The sequence below is a fragment of the Olea europaea genome, unplaced genomic scaffold (genome assembly GCF_002742605.1).
Source record: "Olea europaea var. sylvestris unplaced genomic scaffold, O_europaea_v1 scaffold490, whole genome shotgun sequence".
NCBI classification, from domain to species: domain Eukaryota; kingdom Viridiplantae; phylum Streptophyta; class Magnoliopsida; order Lamiales; family Oleaceae; genus Olea; species Olea europaea.
The window spans coordinates 55,930-71,152 of record NW_019263214.1 but is presented as its reverse complement, the minus strand read 5'-3'; the positions used below and the strand labels follow the sequence as shown (position 1 = coordinate 71,152).

The window sequence follows — 15,223 nt, the reverse complement described above, 5'->3', positions numbered from 1 at the left end:
TCGTGTAGGAAAAATGTCTGAAAGAATATATAAGAAGGAACACTAGACAACCTCGATCATAAAAATGATATTATTGTAAGAGAGAGTGCATGATTGACATGTAAACACCTACCATGCTTACACCCAAAATGCCTATGTATCTCTCTTGTTTTGCCGAAGTTTTAATGTATTTTTTCATGCTTTGTCTCTTGTTTGGGATCGTTTGATCATTGTAAAGTCATACTTTCTGTGCCTGGAATAGTTGTACTCAATATTTTGATCAATATAATTTATTTATCCCGATAAAAAAAATGCCTATATATTTGATTTTCAAAGTGATAATGTCTGCGACTTATTCAAATTACAATCTATCATACCTCCTGATCTCTTGGAGAAAGTTAAAGAAGTCCCAAACTGATAAAGAAGATGAGTTGTACCGGACCTTACATTCCTCCGGTAAATTCTCCACGGCTCCACCCGTTCTTGCCTAAATTTGTTCAATACCTAGGCTAGCAAGCAACATTCTTTTCGAAATATTTGGAACGAAATCATTACCCTAAGGTATCTTTCTTCACCTGGAAGTTGTAGAATGGAAGGGTACCTACCAATGAGTCAACGACATTTTTAAGAACAAACGAGGGAGTTCATTTTTATCCAAATATCACCGTTTCAATCAAGAGGAATCACTGGAACATGCATATCTAAATGTCAAAGTGGAAAGAGAGTCTCGGATCATTTCCATATACTTTTTAACTTCAAATTTCAGAAGTTTAGTCTCGGATTCTAGAGCTTGTATGCTAAGTCCCCTGAACCAGATAATTGCTTTAACCTTCTTCCAGTCTTCATATTTTGGGTCCTTTGGACGGAAAGAAATGCTTCTAAGCATGAAGGGTAGGAAATGAATGTCAAGAGGGCTGTGATAGAGTTGAGTACATGGCTGGGATACTTGTAAAGGCTGGTTTATGAAATGCGGCAAATATGATTACGAAAAAGACTCCATTGGCTCTGTATTGGAGAAAATCACGCGGTCAAGTGGTTCAAGCTTGCTGGAGAAGAGAGATATTTGTCAACATTGGAGAATATATTGTCTGTGATTTGGAGGATATTTGCTAATATTGAAAAATATATTGTGCGTAATTTGGTTGACCACAATTAGAATATTTTCATGAGTTATTTATCTCCTTGCCTTGATTGCCTCATCCTTATGTGTTTTATTGTAAACTCCAAAAATAAGTGAATACAAATTCCTCTCCTCCTGAGGACGTAGGTTTGCAACAATGGCACCAAACCACGTTTCCGTACTTTTCTTTATTAGTTTTATTCGTTATTAGTTTCCGTACTTTTCTTTATTAGTTTTATTCGTTATTGAATTCTTCAAGGCTGAATACTGACGGGGCTTTGTTAAGCGATAAGCTGGCTGGAGGTGGGGGTGTTTTGAGGGATTCGAAAAGTGACTTGAGTTGGGCATTCCATCAGTTCTTAGGGAAATCTTCAATCCTTGTTGCTAAGTTAAAAGCTCTTGTCATCAGCTAAAGTTGTCTGGTCCACTGCGTTATTTGAAGTTATGAGCTGAATTGGATTCAATGCAGTTTGTTTTACTGACACGAACTAAATATACAGGCATCTGGGAAACGCAATACTTGCTAGCAGATTTTCAACAGTTAAGTAAGAAATTGGATGTCAAAGTATCCCACATTTATCGAGAAGGTGAATAAAGTGGCTGATTGGTAGGTCAACATGGGATAAAAAATAGCCTATGAGTTCTTCAATCCGAACGAGATTAAGGGGTTAATTTGCGGGCTGATTAAATTGGACAAGTTGGGAGTGCCCTCTCTCAGAAATGGTTAGCTGTACGAAATGATGTTTAGATAGTGTAGTAAACAGTATTAGTTGTTTGTTCCAGTGATTCTTAGTGTTAGGTTCTATGTAAATAGCAATTCTGTGAACAAAAAATGACTAACTTGAACATGTGTAAAAGTCAAGGAGTTAGGTGCAATTTTGTATAGATGAGTTAGGTAAGTCAGGGTTCGAGTCCAGAATAAGGAAAGAGGAGACGTAGCAATTCCGCTAACTGCTCGTCAAGATATTGCTCAAGCGACAAAAACATAATGAGCGTTGCTCCCCTATCGCCCAAACTTCACTCGAGTTGAAGTTTGTCGCTCACTTCTCGTTGGAGTTTCGCTCGAGCGACAGTGTTATTTGCCAACCCTAATTCGTGATTTTGGAAAGTTTTACACGGTCTATAATACCTAAACATCTCTAACTACAAGTACTCAAGCCTTACACGATTTTCTTATGTGGTTGTTCATTGTGCCTCATACTCATATTATATTCATATCAGTCCTTTGATGATCCAAGAGCTTGTTCAAACCTTGATTCATTCCATCAATTCTTGAGATCCTGCAACCACATATTTGGGAAAACATCAAATTCTTGAATCTAAAACATTCAGCTTCCTTTGTGTAATAAGAAAGGAACTTTCTCAATTGGAACTTCAGAAGCTGCTGAAGATTGACGAAGGTTGGACTACAAGCACAGGAATGAGAACAAGGATAGGCAATTCTTGGGTATCCACCTGAAAGAAACAATTGCACGAGATCGGGAAGTTAGAGGAGGCAGCAGTATATTGGAGATCATAAGAAGTAGATTAGAAAGTCTAGTGGATTTGGCTAGACAGCATCTAACTGTAACAATCACTGTCTATAGTGGAGGCAACTGGTTTGGTCTCAGAATTTTTATCCAGTTGGGATTTCTTCATTATCATATAGGTGTTATTTACTGTTGTCTTATTACAAACTGCGACAATTCAACTTAGCATAATTGGACTATTGATTAACCATCTAGAAACTATTAAAAACAATATGTTGCTTTTAATAGAATAATTCCACACCTAAGGTCAAACTAAGTCTACTAAGTAAGTGAACTTTCAAGTGGTATCAGAGCCTAATTTTGATACCTGACCTTAATTTGTCTAGATAAGTAGTTAATTGACTATCCCGCCATATTTTGATTCCTGGCCTTAATTTGTCTAGATGAATGTAATTGGAGCAGCAAAGCTTTGCATGCTTTATGTATAGCTGTCTCACCTCAGGAATTTTGGAGAGTGTCCATGTGTGAGGTAACTAAAGAAGTTTGGGAAATCTTGCATACCACACATGAGGAACTCAAGCTATTAAAAATTCTAAGTTACAGATGCTGACTACTAGGTCTGAGGAGATTAGAATGAGAGATGATGAGACCTTTAATGTCTTTTATGTGAGCCTAAATGACATAGTAAATTCTAGCTTCAACTTAAGTGAGGGAATCCCAGAGTCTAAGATAGACAGAAAAATCCTTAAATTTTTACCTAAGTGATTTAGTCCTAAAATCACTGCAATAAAGGAGAGTAAAGGTATAGATTCTATCAAGGTTGAAGAATTGGTAAGATCGATTTAGACTTATGAGCTAACCTTAGCTAAACCTCTAAAAGAAAAGTCTTTGGCCTTAAAAACTACTAGGAGTAACAGTGATGGATTTTCTGACTCAAATTCACCTAATGAGGAGGAGTTAGCCTACACTGATAATAAAAAAAATTAAAAAAAAATCTGTAAAATATTTAGGAAGAAGAAGTCTCTAGAGAAATATAGAGGCGTTCATAGTGAATCTAGGAATAGATCTAAATTTTGAGGTGTCACAAGTGTCACGGTTTTGGCCATATGAGGAATGAATGCCCGACAATAGTAGAAATCAAGATAAGGCTATAAATGCAACTCTCACAGATGACGAGTCTAGCTCAAATAATCAGAGTACGAAATCCATTCGTGAGGAAAGTGGGAAATACGTTGCCTTTACTGCTAGGACTAAGAGTGGATCTAATAAGGAAAGTGAGACTGATGAAGACAAAGATAGTGGTGAGAAATCGGGAGAAGATTCTAAAAGTGGAGAAGCTACTCATGAGGCTTACGATAAAATATATAAGGAGAGTCTTAAGATTCTTGCTACTAATAAAGCCTTAAATTCAAAGGTAAATCAGCTTAAATTGGAGAGAGAAAAGCTATGGAAGTACATCCAAGAATCTAACTTGACTCTAAGTGAATTGAAATCAATGAATGAATCTTTAGATACTCGGGTTAGAAATCTCACCAGTGAGCTTGAAAAGTCCTCTAGGAAACTTAGTGAGCTGATCGCTGAAAATGAGATTTTGGAAATCCGATTTAAGAACCTTATGAGCAATCTAGAGTATTCTAAGTCTCAACTGCTTACCTTTTCTAGTGGTTCTGAAAAGCTAGAATGAGCAAGCTGGCTGGTAATAGGGAAGGTCTAGGTTTCAAAGAGAATATTGCTAGTACCTCAAAGACCACTTCTGTTCTCGTCACTGACCCGCCTAAACTTGTGCCTGACCCAGAGCCTAAGAATAAGGGATTTGTAGGATAGAGACCAACTAAACAGCGTAGGACCCGTCAACCTAGGAATAGACGTCAACGATCACACAACTTTGGTCCTAGGTTTATCCCTGCATGCTTTTATTGTGGTGAGTTAAGACACATAAGGCCTAGGTGTCATCAATTCCTGCATAGAAATAGAAACCAGAACTTCCATAGGAGCAAGAATTAGGAGTTTGTTGGTTATATTGATTTCCTTAGTATTCAGGTGAGTCAATTGACTAAATTAATGACACAGATGACTAAGAATATTCATGTCACTAGGCAAGGTTGGATGAAAAATGGTGATCAGAAATAGATCACGGTACTCTTAAAGGTAAGAGCATTCCTTTACCTAACTTATTAGGTAACCTCGATGCATACCTATGCTTTATTACTGTAAGTCATTGATCTATGCATACATCACATTTGTTTACTTGCTTTTTAGATAATAGTTACATGCATGTACATTTTCATTATTTTTGTATTGGCATGTGCACATTTTTTAATCTGTGTGAATTTTTATCGTTTTGTTTTGTGTGCTTGGAGTGTTCATGTTTTTAAAAAAAATGAAAAATACAAAAAACAAAGAATTTTGGTAAATCGAATATTTTCTACGGCATGATATATAACATTCTTGAACTTGTGTGTTATGACCATGTACGGGCGTAATTGATTAACTGTGACATATTTTCCATTACTTACTTAGGTTTCTACGGAGTACTTAGTATAGATGTCTTCATATACCATCTGTACTACACACACTATAATATTGTAAGTGGGACTTAATCGTGTGCGTGTGTGATTTGGGATGACAGTCACATATTAGTAAGGTGATTTTGAACATAAATTGACCTTATATATTAGACCTAAACTTACTTACATCCCCTCATAATAAAAGTTCATTATCTTATGTTCTTTTTCGAAGCCTATTTGACTCAGACAACTAAACCTGTTGGGAGTCTCAAAACCTGGTGCCTATAATCAATTGACTTGGATTAACTGGCTTAAAACTCGTTACAAGAGTCATCTTAGTCGCTTAATGAAGAGGGAACTACACTTAGATATAAAAATTGATGAGCTTTAAAAATATTGAAAAATGTGAAAATGTATGCTCAAAGTTATGGGGAGAAAAGAAAATATCAACATATACATACAAAATGAGCTTCAATTAAAGGTCCTAAGGTGCTTAATGGTTTGACTTTCAGGAGTCGGAGAATAAATTTATTAGTAGTGATGTTTTGCTTGTCTTTTCTCACAAAATTAAGGTTTGTAGTCCTACTTATAAAGGATTAGTGACACTTTACACATATGGGTCACTTATACAATTTATTCCATTTCAACTTGAAATAAGAATGTGAAAAGGTTTAGTTACTGTAAATTATGCTTGTGCATGATATCAACTGCATTTTTGAGTTGCAGCATATTGATTTTGATATTCGTCCCTTCGTCATTTGTGACAAAAAAGTGGAAGAGCATATTCAAAGGGGGAGAGAATATACATTGACCTTAGCATTTAGATTTGGGGATCATTGGGGAGAAACATAGATACATTTTGATACTGCATAAAAATGTTGAGAGTTTGCAGTAAGATGGAGAATTTACATTGCATTGCGTTCTAGCATTCTATATGATAATACATAGCTTTTTGGATTTTAATGTTTTGTGATGTTAATGTTTCGATTGGTGTTTTGATTGACGTTAATGTCATGTCTCAAACTAGTATGCTTATTTATGATTATGAACTTCAACTGTTATATATCATGTATCACGTGCTTTTACAATGAGTACTTGAGTTTTTTATTTCAGGAAATAGGTATAACAAAGAATGCAAGAGACAAAGCTTGGGTAGTTTAAATGGTTTAGTTTTGTTTATTTTCCTTGTCACAGGATGCCAAAGTGAAGGGGGGGATTTTGTTAGGTTTTATGTAATTGGCAATTATGTGAACGAAAATAACTAAATAGAACATGTATAAAAGTCAAGGAGTTATGTGTAATTTTGTATAGATGAGTTAGGTAAGTTAAGGTTCGAGTCCGGAATAAGGAAAGAAGAGACGCTGCAATTTCACGACAAAAATAGAATGATCGTCGCTCGCCTGTTTTCCGGACTTCGCTCGAGTAAAATTCTGTCGCTCGAGCGATAGTGTTTTCGGTCAACCCTAACTCGAGAATTTGGAAAATTTTACACAGTCTACCTTAACATTCCTAACTATAAACACCAAAGCCTTGCACGATTTTCTTATGTGGTTGTTCATTGTGCCTCATATACATATCACATTCATATCAATCCTTTGGTGATCCAAGAGCTTGTTCAAACCTTGATTCATCCCGTTGATTCTTGAGATCCTGCAATCACATATTTGGAAAAACATCAAATCCTTGAATTCAAAACACCTGACTTCCTTTGTGCAACAATAAAAGAACTTTCTCAATTGGAACTTCGGCGGCTACTGAAGATTGACGAAGGTCGGACTACAACCGCAGGAATAAGAACAAGAATAGGTGATTCTTAAGTATCCACTTAATAGGGAATTGTACAAGATTGGGAAGTTGGAAGAAACAGCAGTATCTTGGAAATTATAGGATGTAGATCAGGAAGTCTAATGGAGTTGGTTAGATAGAATCTAACTGTAACAATCATTGTCTATAGTGGAAGTAACTAGCTTAGTCTCGGAGTTTTTATCCAGTTGGGGTTTCTTCGTCATTATATTTGTGTTATTTATTGTTTTCTTATTACAAACTTTGGCAATTCAACTTAGAATAATTGGATTGTTTGATTAACCATCTAGAAATTATTAAAAAATAACTTGTTGCGTTTAATAGAATAATTTCGCACGTAAGGTCAAACTAAATCGGCTAAGTAAGCAATCTTTCGCTTAGATGGTTGTGTAGAATGTTAGAAGTGAGTAGTTATTGCTTGGTTTTGACACTTACCCTTCTCCTTGTAGTATTTTTTTGGAAGTAAGGTAGTCTCCAACCTTAGTTGTACTATATATATATTTTTAATATATTCATTATGATACGGGTAGAGATCTCGTAACTCTCGTTTACCATGAAGCATTGGTGGCATTTAAAAAAAAAAAAACACCTACAGTGTGTGAATTCCGCATGAAACTATTTCTTTGTCATACATATTGTGCGAACACTGTGTTTTAGTGGTTAGAATTTACGACAAAGACGAGACAAAAAGAGAATGAGCATATGATTTGCCAAATATTTGTCTGCTATTGGATTTTCTTGAATAATGTTAAAATAGGAAACATATATTATTCTTGAATAATGTTAAAATCTGATAATTACAAGAGTTCTTCATTCTTCATTTTCTTTTAATAAACAATGGAAGTTTCGGTTTCCAATTAAAATAGGCCATTTCATACTGAGAATATATTGAACTAACTCTAATTACATTGACTTTGCAAAGGATATTCTTAGTTTACGGCCAGTTTGGATGCATATCCAAATCATTTATAAGGTTTTATACATCGACAGATATAGCTAATTCGTACGTTTACGTAAACTAGAACATGAACGAAGCTAAAAAGGCATAATAACAAGTTTAAGTCATTTCCATGGAAGGAACTGAATCAATACTAAAATATACTTGAGAACAAATACTCTTGCCTAAATTTTCTTATAAACGAGGAAAATATATTGCTCAAAGAACTTGTGATGAACAATTTTAAAGATATTTAAGTCGTGTAGTATGTGTGAGAAAATCCTCTTAAACAAAAGCTTTCAATAATTAAATCATCCAACTTGTCCTATTTATTTTTGGCCAGTTAAAAATGCCGGTGGTCACTAAATTTTATTTTGCTAGAATTTCGTAAATGAATTTAGAAATTAGTACAACACAAGTCACTAGATACATCAACATGACATTAATAAATTGAAAAAATATAAAATTCTGTAATCCAATTGAATTTTGCTAATAGTTCAATTGATGGAGTTTAGTGACTCAACTACAATAAAGTTTAAGTTGAATGTTTAGCTTGAAATAAAATTAAGTTTAGTGACCAGCATTATATTTGGTTGACTATGATCCAAATTACTATTTGGATTAGGTTTGGGTTGTTTGATTGACAAAGGAGACGAACAATTTTGCTTTGGAAGTCCAGTTTGAAGAGCAGTCAAATTTCATTAAGGATTGAGAATTTGATAAAAAGAAGAACTTTGAAATGGATAAAAACGCTTTTGAAGTGTTTGGGACATAGATGGGGCACATGGACGCCGACAAGGATTAGAATTAGATAAATTATTCTATTGGGGCTTAATTTATTATGAAAATAGATGGATAAAATTTAATTTTGGGGATCTACTTGTATTGAAAGATAAGGATTCAATGTGGTTTTATATGAAGGTTGGAGGACTTGTTTTGCAATTATGAGTTAGTGCCACTTAATATTAAATAAATAGCCTTTTTTTCATTTGGAGATAGATACAAAAACGAAAAACGGGCAGAGAAGCTAAGAGAAGGAGAGAAGAATTGAGAAGGAGGTAGAGAAGGAAAGAAGATAGAGAGAAAGAAAAGGGGGAAGAAAAATTAAAAAAAGGTGGAAAAAGAAAAGGAAAAAGATATTATTGAAGAAGATGATATATAGACTCAAATACAAGGTTCATCCTTTCTTCTATTCTATTCCAAGAGGTAAGAAAAACTTATTGTTATTCAATATTGTTAGATTTGGGTTTGTAGTTAGTGGCTTAACTTAAAAGATTTGGAGGAAAAAATAGATATTGGAATTGAATATATGTTAAAGTAATATGAAATGAGTTTGTAAATTAAAGTTTAAATCTTTATATTTAGTGTATATGATATAAAACAGTTGATTTATGAGGTAATACAATGAGATATGGAGTTGAGGTTGGATTTTGTTTTTTTTTTTTTAATTAATTTTCGGGCAAAATCAATGCATAGTGCTCTTTTGAAATTCTACCCAGAAAGTGTCATTTCTGTCAATGGTTTTGGTGCAATATACAGAAATTGATGCTAGATTTCTATATTCTTGAATTTAGTGCCATTTTTGTCAAACCTTGGATTTCCAAATTTTTGAAGTTTTGAATAACTTATATGACAAATATTGAAGTCTATGTATTGGACTAACTATGTATAGGGGCTTTATATGTATTAAGGTCGTGATTTTAAGGAAGTGTGAGTGGTGTAATAAATTTGATAGTGTATGGTGATTAGTTGATAAATCATTAAAGAGAAGAAAATTTGGGGAATTGGAGATGTAAGAGTAATAGAAGTTGATAAATTAAGTGGTGGATTTATATTAATTTAATTGTTAGGTTTTAATTCGAGAAATTATATCGTTATTTCAGGTAAGAACATGGAAGCTTGGAAAGGCTCGTCAATTTAATCAGATTTCTATCCATAGATCTGTGAGTGAAAAAATATAAATATTTTTAAAATATTTATGAAATAAATATATTATTAAAGTATGTGCAATTATGTGTTCGGAGTATATGGTTATTATGAAAACATCTTTTATTATAATACATGTGAACTTTCAAAGATTGTATACGGTACATTGTGAATTATGTGACTTTGAGCTCAACCTGAAAAGTGCCCATGATTATATATTTCTTCTAGTTCACTGAGGGGTCTTGACCTGACATTAGTCTTGATCGTGTACATATAGTTTATAGAGGAGTCTTAGCTGTATTCTAGAATTGATTACCAGAGGTCTAGAGACCGGCTTTCGTTCACGGAAGGGGCCAAAGGCTCATGGCAAAAGTCCTTAACCCGAAGGGCAGATTATAGATTTTAGTCAAAGCATACATTTTTGGTAGATCACATGTGATGTGATGAGATGATAGTATAGATATCAGTTGATGACTATATCGTGGATATGAGATGATATAAAAGAGTTATGAGAATGTCTCATTTTTTTGCTACTATCGTGTGAATTACTAAACGATGTGACCTTGATGATGGGTAAAAATATTTAAATGAGAAAGTATAATTATTTTCGAACTATTCCACTCACTGAGCTATAAACTCATATTTTTCCACTATTTTTTTTACAAATAGTATTGGTCCCTGATAGCTTGAAGAGCCTGGTGATTTTAGAATTAGTGTCACACGGCATATTGAGTGATACGATTCATTTTGGTAAAACATGAAGTAATCGTTTCGAGCCCATTACATTATATTTTTTTATAAATATTTGATTTTGGCGCATATTTTGTAGTAAGTCGTAGTCAACCTTGGTGGTGAATCTGACATCTAATCAGCATCTATCATCGACGCACGTCACGTTCCTAGTTCATTAGGGTGATTCGGGACGGGGTGTGTCACATAACAAGTGGTATAAGTTCTATTGTAGAGTTATTGCAAATTGGCTTGTTTTATAACAATATTTATATTTAAATCAACCAACCATTACTCATGTTTAGGGGCGGAGCTACCTAAGGACTAGTGCAGGCTGCCCGCACTGGGATTTTAAGAACTGAAATTTTAGCTAGTAGATGCAGACAGTGCCTGCACTAGGATTTCCGGCAAGTCCATGCATCACGTGAAGAGATGAACACAGAGTGGAAAGCTGAAAGTGGAAGAAGGGTAGAAGAGTTTTTTCTTGGGCTAACTTCTAATTGTTTTCTAAATTGTAATGTAAGCCTTTTATGACCAACTGACCAAGAAGAGAAGAAGAAAATGGAAGAAGAAAACTCCGAAGCAGCTGTTGCAGTGAAAAGCAGGGATGAATTGATGGGGAAGATGAGTTGTTGGGCCTTTTAGGAAAAAAAATTAAAAAAAATTGTGAACCTTTTGTTAAATTGGGCTATCTTAACATTAGACCCATGATCATAGGATTCATAGCCCACAAGCCTACGGATGTTAAAAGTTATAACCGTTCCTAGTTTCATCCTATTTCTATAGTTCAGACTGTTCAGCTATTGTTTTATAAATATATGCACAAAACATATCTCTTTGTTCGTATAAATGTGTACAATGTGTTTGTTTGTGCATCTCCATTAATTATCGTATTAATCTAAAAGCAAGTGAAATGGAATAATAGAATTGATTGCAGTAGGTGTTAGCAAGTCATCTTCCACTAATTGCTTTAATTTGAAAATCTACATGCTTCTAGAATGGTTAATAAGTTTGGGCTTGGCATTCTCGGGATATCTCTCGCATCTTCGATTTTCAATTGGGACAAGACTCAAAAAGAAGTTCTTCAAGTGAACGAGGATGTGAGATTGTCTTTAGACTGGTTAGAATTGGTATTCTATAAAACATAATAATAATAAATAAATAAATAAATAAATTCACAGTTTTGCTGGTGGTTATTTGAGGTTCTTAACTCAGAATTTGTTTTGGAACTATATAATTGATATTCTTTTTCTGTAGGGTGTCATATTTATATATGTATACGTTATAGATTGTCTTCTATGTTGGATAACTCACCCCGTTTGTGAATATTTGTTATAGATTCCTTCCGCATTAATCATGTGAACCTCTTTTCTTTCATATACTGCTTTTGGCCAAAAAAATTACTGTAGCGAATACCTAAATTTGTGCCCGCACTGGACAAAGTCCCTGGCTCCGCCCTTGCTCATGTTCTTACCTATTTTATCCAAAATAACAAAGCTTCAAAAAATTTAACTATATATAATTTTAACTGACAACTTGCCAAACATGCATTACGAGAATAAAACCCGAATACTAAACACTGCAGATGCGGCTGAAACAATAGCATTTGATATATTGGGGATCGGACTTGGAGGATAAGCAATATATGAATAAGTTGGCCCTGGAGTACTGTTAGAAGCAGTAGTTGCTGGTGCTGGAACCATTGGACCATATTCTTGAATTCTTCATTGTGGAGTCATTGGACTATTTGGCTACAAAAACCAAATCTTTCGTTAGGATATTCATGCCAAAAATGAAAAACGATGTTCATTGAGTTCAATTCACCGTATTTTTGTATTCGAGCTATTCTTTGAAGAGGTCTACTAGAAAAATAGGCTGGATGACAAGATTTTTTTTTTACTAATATACACTTGGCAAATTTTCATTCGTAGTTAAAAAGAAAATTAAAGAAAAAACTGCCAATCAAAAACTATCAAGTCAATCCCTGGAAAAAGGCTTTGTCATTGAGCTTGTTTCTTCAGCTTTTTCCGACTTTAAAAGGTAGTTTGCAATTTGATTTTGACAAATATCAAAATTTTCAAGTGCCCACATCAACTTTGTGACCAAAAAGCTAGAAACTACATCAAGTGACCAAAATTTATTCTTTCCCATTACATGAAAATGCAAAGAAAAGTTTTGAAACATTCGATAGATGGAAAATACAAGTTTCCCAGACATATAAATAATTAGTAAGTTCATTACCTGATTCTGAATTTTTCCTGTTCCTTGTGCCATAGCTGAGGCTTTCTTGAATTCCAGGAATGTATAGTTGTCCAAGAAGTGGACATGATCGTAGTGATTGTGGTCACAATTTTTCGACTTGTAACAACCCAACAGAGTGTGAAAGAGCCTCGAGGACTTTCAAGGCACTCCACACGAGAAAAATATTCCTACTAGTCACAATAAGGCCTTCCACGTTTAATTATGTAGTAAAGTGTCATCACCTCCCCAAAATATAAAGTGCCATTGTGATCGCCATCTAATTCATGAAAAAGTGCGTGTTATGCATATGCGAGTGGCCTTCATGTCTCATGAATGCCGAGAACTCGTGCAGCTGAACAAGACCATCAATATTCAGGTCAAGTGATTTGAAGAATTCATAGGCCAGGGCTTGAACTTCTGGAGAGCCAGCTCTGTAGTGAGCTCTCGCAATTTCTCCCAATTCTTCCAACTCTCCACGTTGAGGAAGAGATGAAAGATTTTTTTTATTTTTTATATATATATTTTTAATTCTATAAAATTATGCAGATTGACAATGAACATGGCTTATAAAAGAACAGTTTTGCTACTCAGGACAAGGGCCAACATCCACCTATTGGTTAGGGGTCTATGGGGCGCCCTTTTTATTTTTTGTTGACTTTATTCTAACTTTCATTTTGTGTCAGCGAAGGTCCCTAACCTTTCATAAATATACACTCAATCTAGCCTTCATTTTGTGTCAGCGAAGATCCCTAACCTTTCATAAATATGCACTCACTAGCACAAAATGGAGGTTACAATAAAGTATGCAAAAAACAAAAAAGTTAGGAACCGCTGTTGCAATTTTTCCCTAATATAATGCATAAGAATGAGATATTATGATAAGAGAAATGTGTTGACTAAATCTAATCCTTCAATTATAACTCTCATACCTTGAGACCCATCAACAAAGGGAAACTAAAGAAACTGTAAATGCATTAGGCACTTCATGAGTAACTTCTATATTTATTTTTTATTTTAGTGAAAATTTAGTTAATAAGACATTGACTTGCTATACTGTTGGATTTTTTTATATCCAATAAATTCCAGACTATGATGTTAACGTGGGTTAATATTATTTTATAGGCATAGGCCGATGAATGAAATAAGTCCAACAACCAAGTCCATGAGTTACACCCGACCCAATTGTATTCCCTTATGGATGACTTGAATCTTGGCCCGTTTACCTCTTTAATGGTCCAACTTAAAGTCTAACCCTAGAGTATATATATGGCTATAACCCTAGCCACTTTCTAATGATGATTGTGTGATTTTTTGAGAGAAGAAAAAGTGAATCCCGGTTGCCCCCCTTTGTGTGAGAAAAAAGGTGTCCAGAATGCTTGTATAACGTGTGCAATTGGTGGTTCTTTTATAATATACCTTTGTGGTGTCTTCTCCTAATCTTTGTGACCATAAATCATCATCCTTTCTTATCCTACATGGGTAAGATTGCATGGCAACCAAGATGAATCAATTGGTTGTGGTTTGGAGCTGATTGGACTGGTTGTTGGTTAAGAAATATGCGTTGGACTAAGCCCGAAAATCACCGATTTGAAGATCTTTCAAAAGGGTTTCCACAACATATACCAATGTGATCGGAATCATTGAAAGTTCATCAAATTGTAGCAACCCCTGCCCCCATCCAACGCACACGAGAAATTTAGATACACTAATGACAATTTTATTTTTTCTTCGTCTTCTTTTATTTATATATTTTCCTGTTTTATTGGCAAGCAATTGAGAAGGAGCCACAACAACGAAATATTAATTTAAGTCCTTGTTTGATCCCACAAAATTTCTTTAATTTTTTTTTCCTTCAAAAATTATGTAGTTTTGCCATTTAAATTGTTTAAAGTTTTATGCAGGTATGAATTATTTTATGCTTGTTCAATTTTTTCCCGTGCTGTAATGCTCAATGGATGTAGAATCTTTTAGGAATTTCAAATATTAGGTTTAACAGCACAAGTTTGCCAATCCCACCTCTAATCCGAGTGGAACCTTGCTACATATACACCAGAGTGTATACTTTAATTGACACTTTGCCACGTGGTATTACCCTATTGAGCAGTTTAAATTTCAAACAGTTTTTCCATCCAATTGACACTTGACAACAATGTAAGTGTCAACCAAAATGTCAAAAATAAGTGTACAAATAGCAAAGTTCTATCTGAGTATGCCCTAATATATTTTTTGCATAGGTTTTTTTTTGTATGCAAAAATAATCAAAAAGTCCAAAAGTTAGCGTGATAGATGTTCTCAAATATGCCATTGTATAGTATGTAAAGTTCATGGAATGCACGTTCTAAAGGAAATTCCATACAAATTGTAAAAAAAGGTCACGTTGTTTTTTAAAAAAATTGCATTTTAATTTTTTACCCCACAATAGAAAATGTCCTATTTCGCTACTGATCTCAAAGATACATATAGAATTTATGCAGAAAGTTGCATGTATAGATTGGAGGGACAACTTTCAAAT

General features: G+C 34.3%; 1 long non-coding RNA gene across 1 annotated transcript; it reads left to right on the top strand.

Annotated features, from left to right (window-relative positions):
• Positions 1-8,906: 8,906 nt before the first annotated feature.
• LOC111388412 lies at positions 8,907-11,256 on the top strand. The gene is made up of 3 exons (XR_002701560.1): positions 8,907-9,021; positions 9,699-9,758; positions 10,776-11,256. It is a non-coding gene; the product is annotated as an uncharacterized LOC111388412 (long non-coding RNA).
• Positions 11,257-15,223: the final 3,967 nt, after the last annotated feature.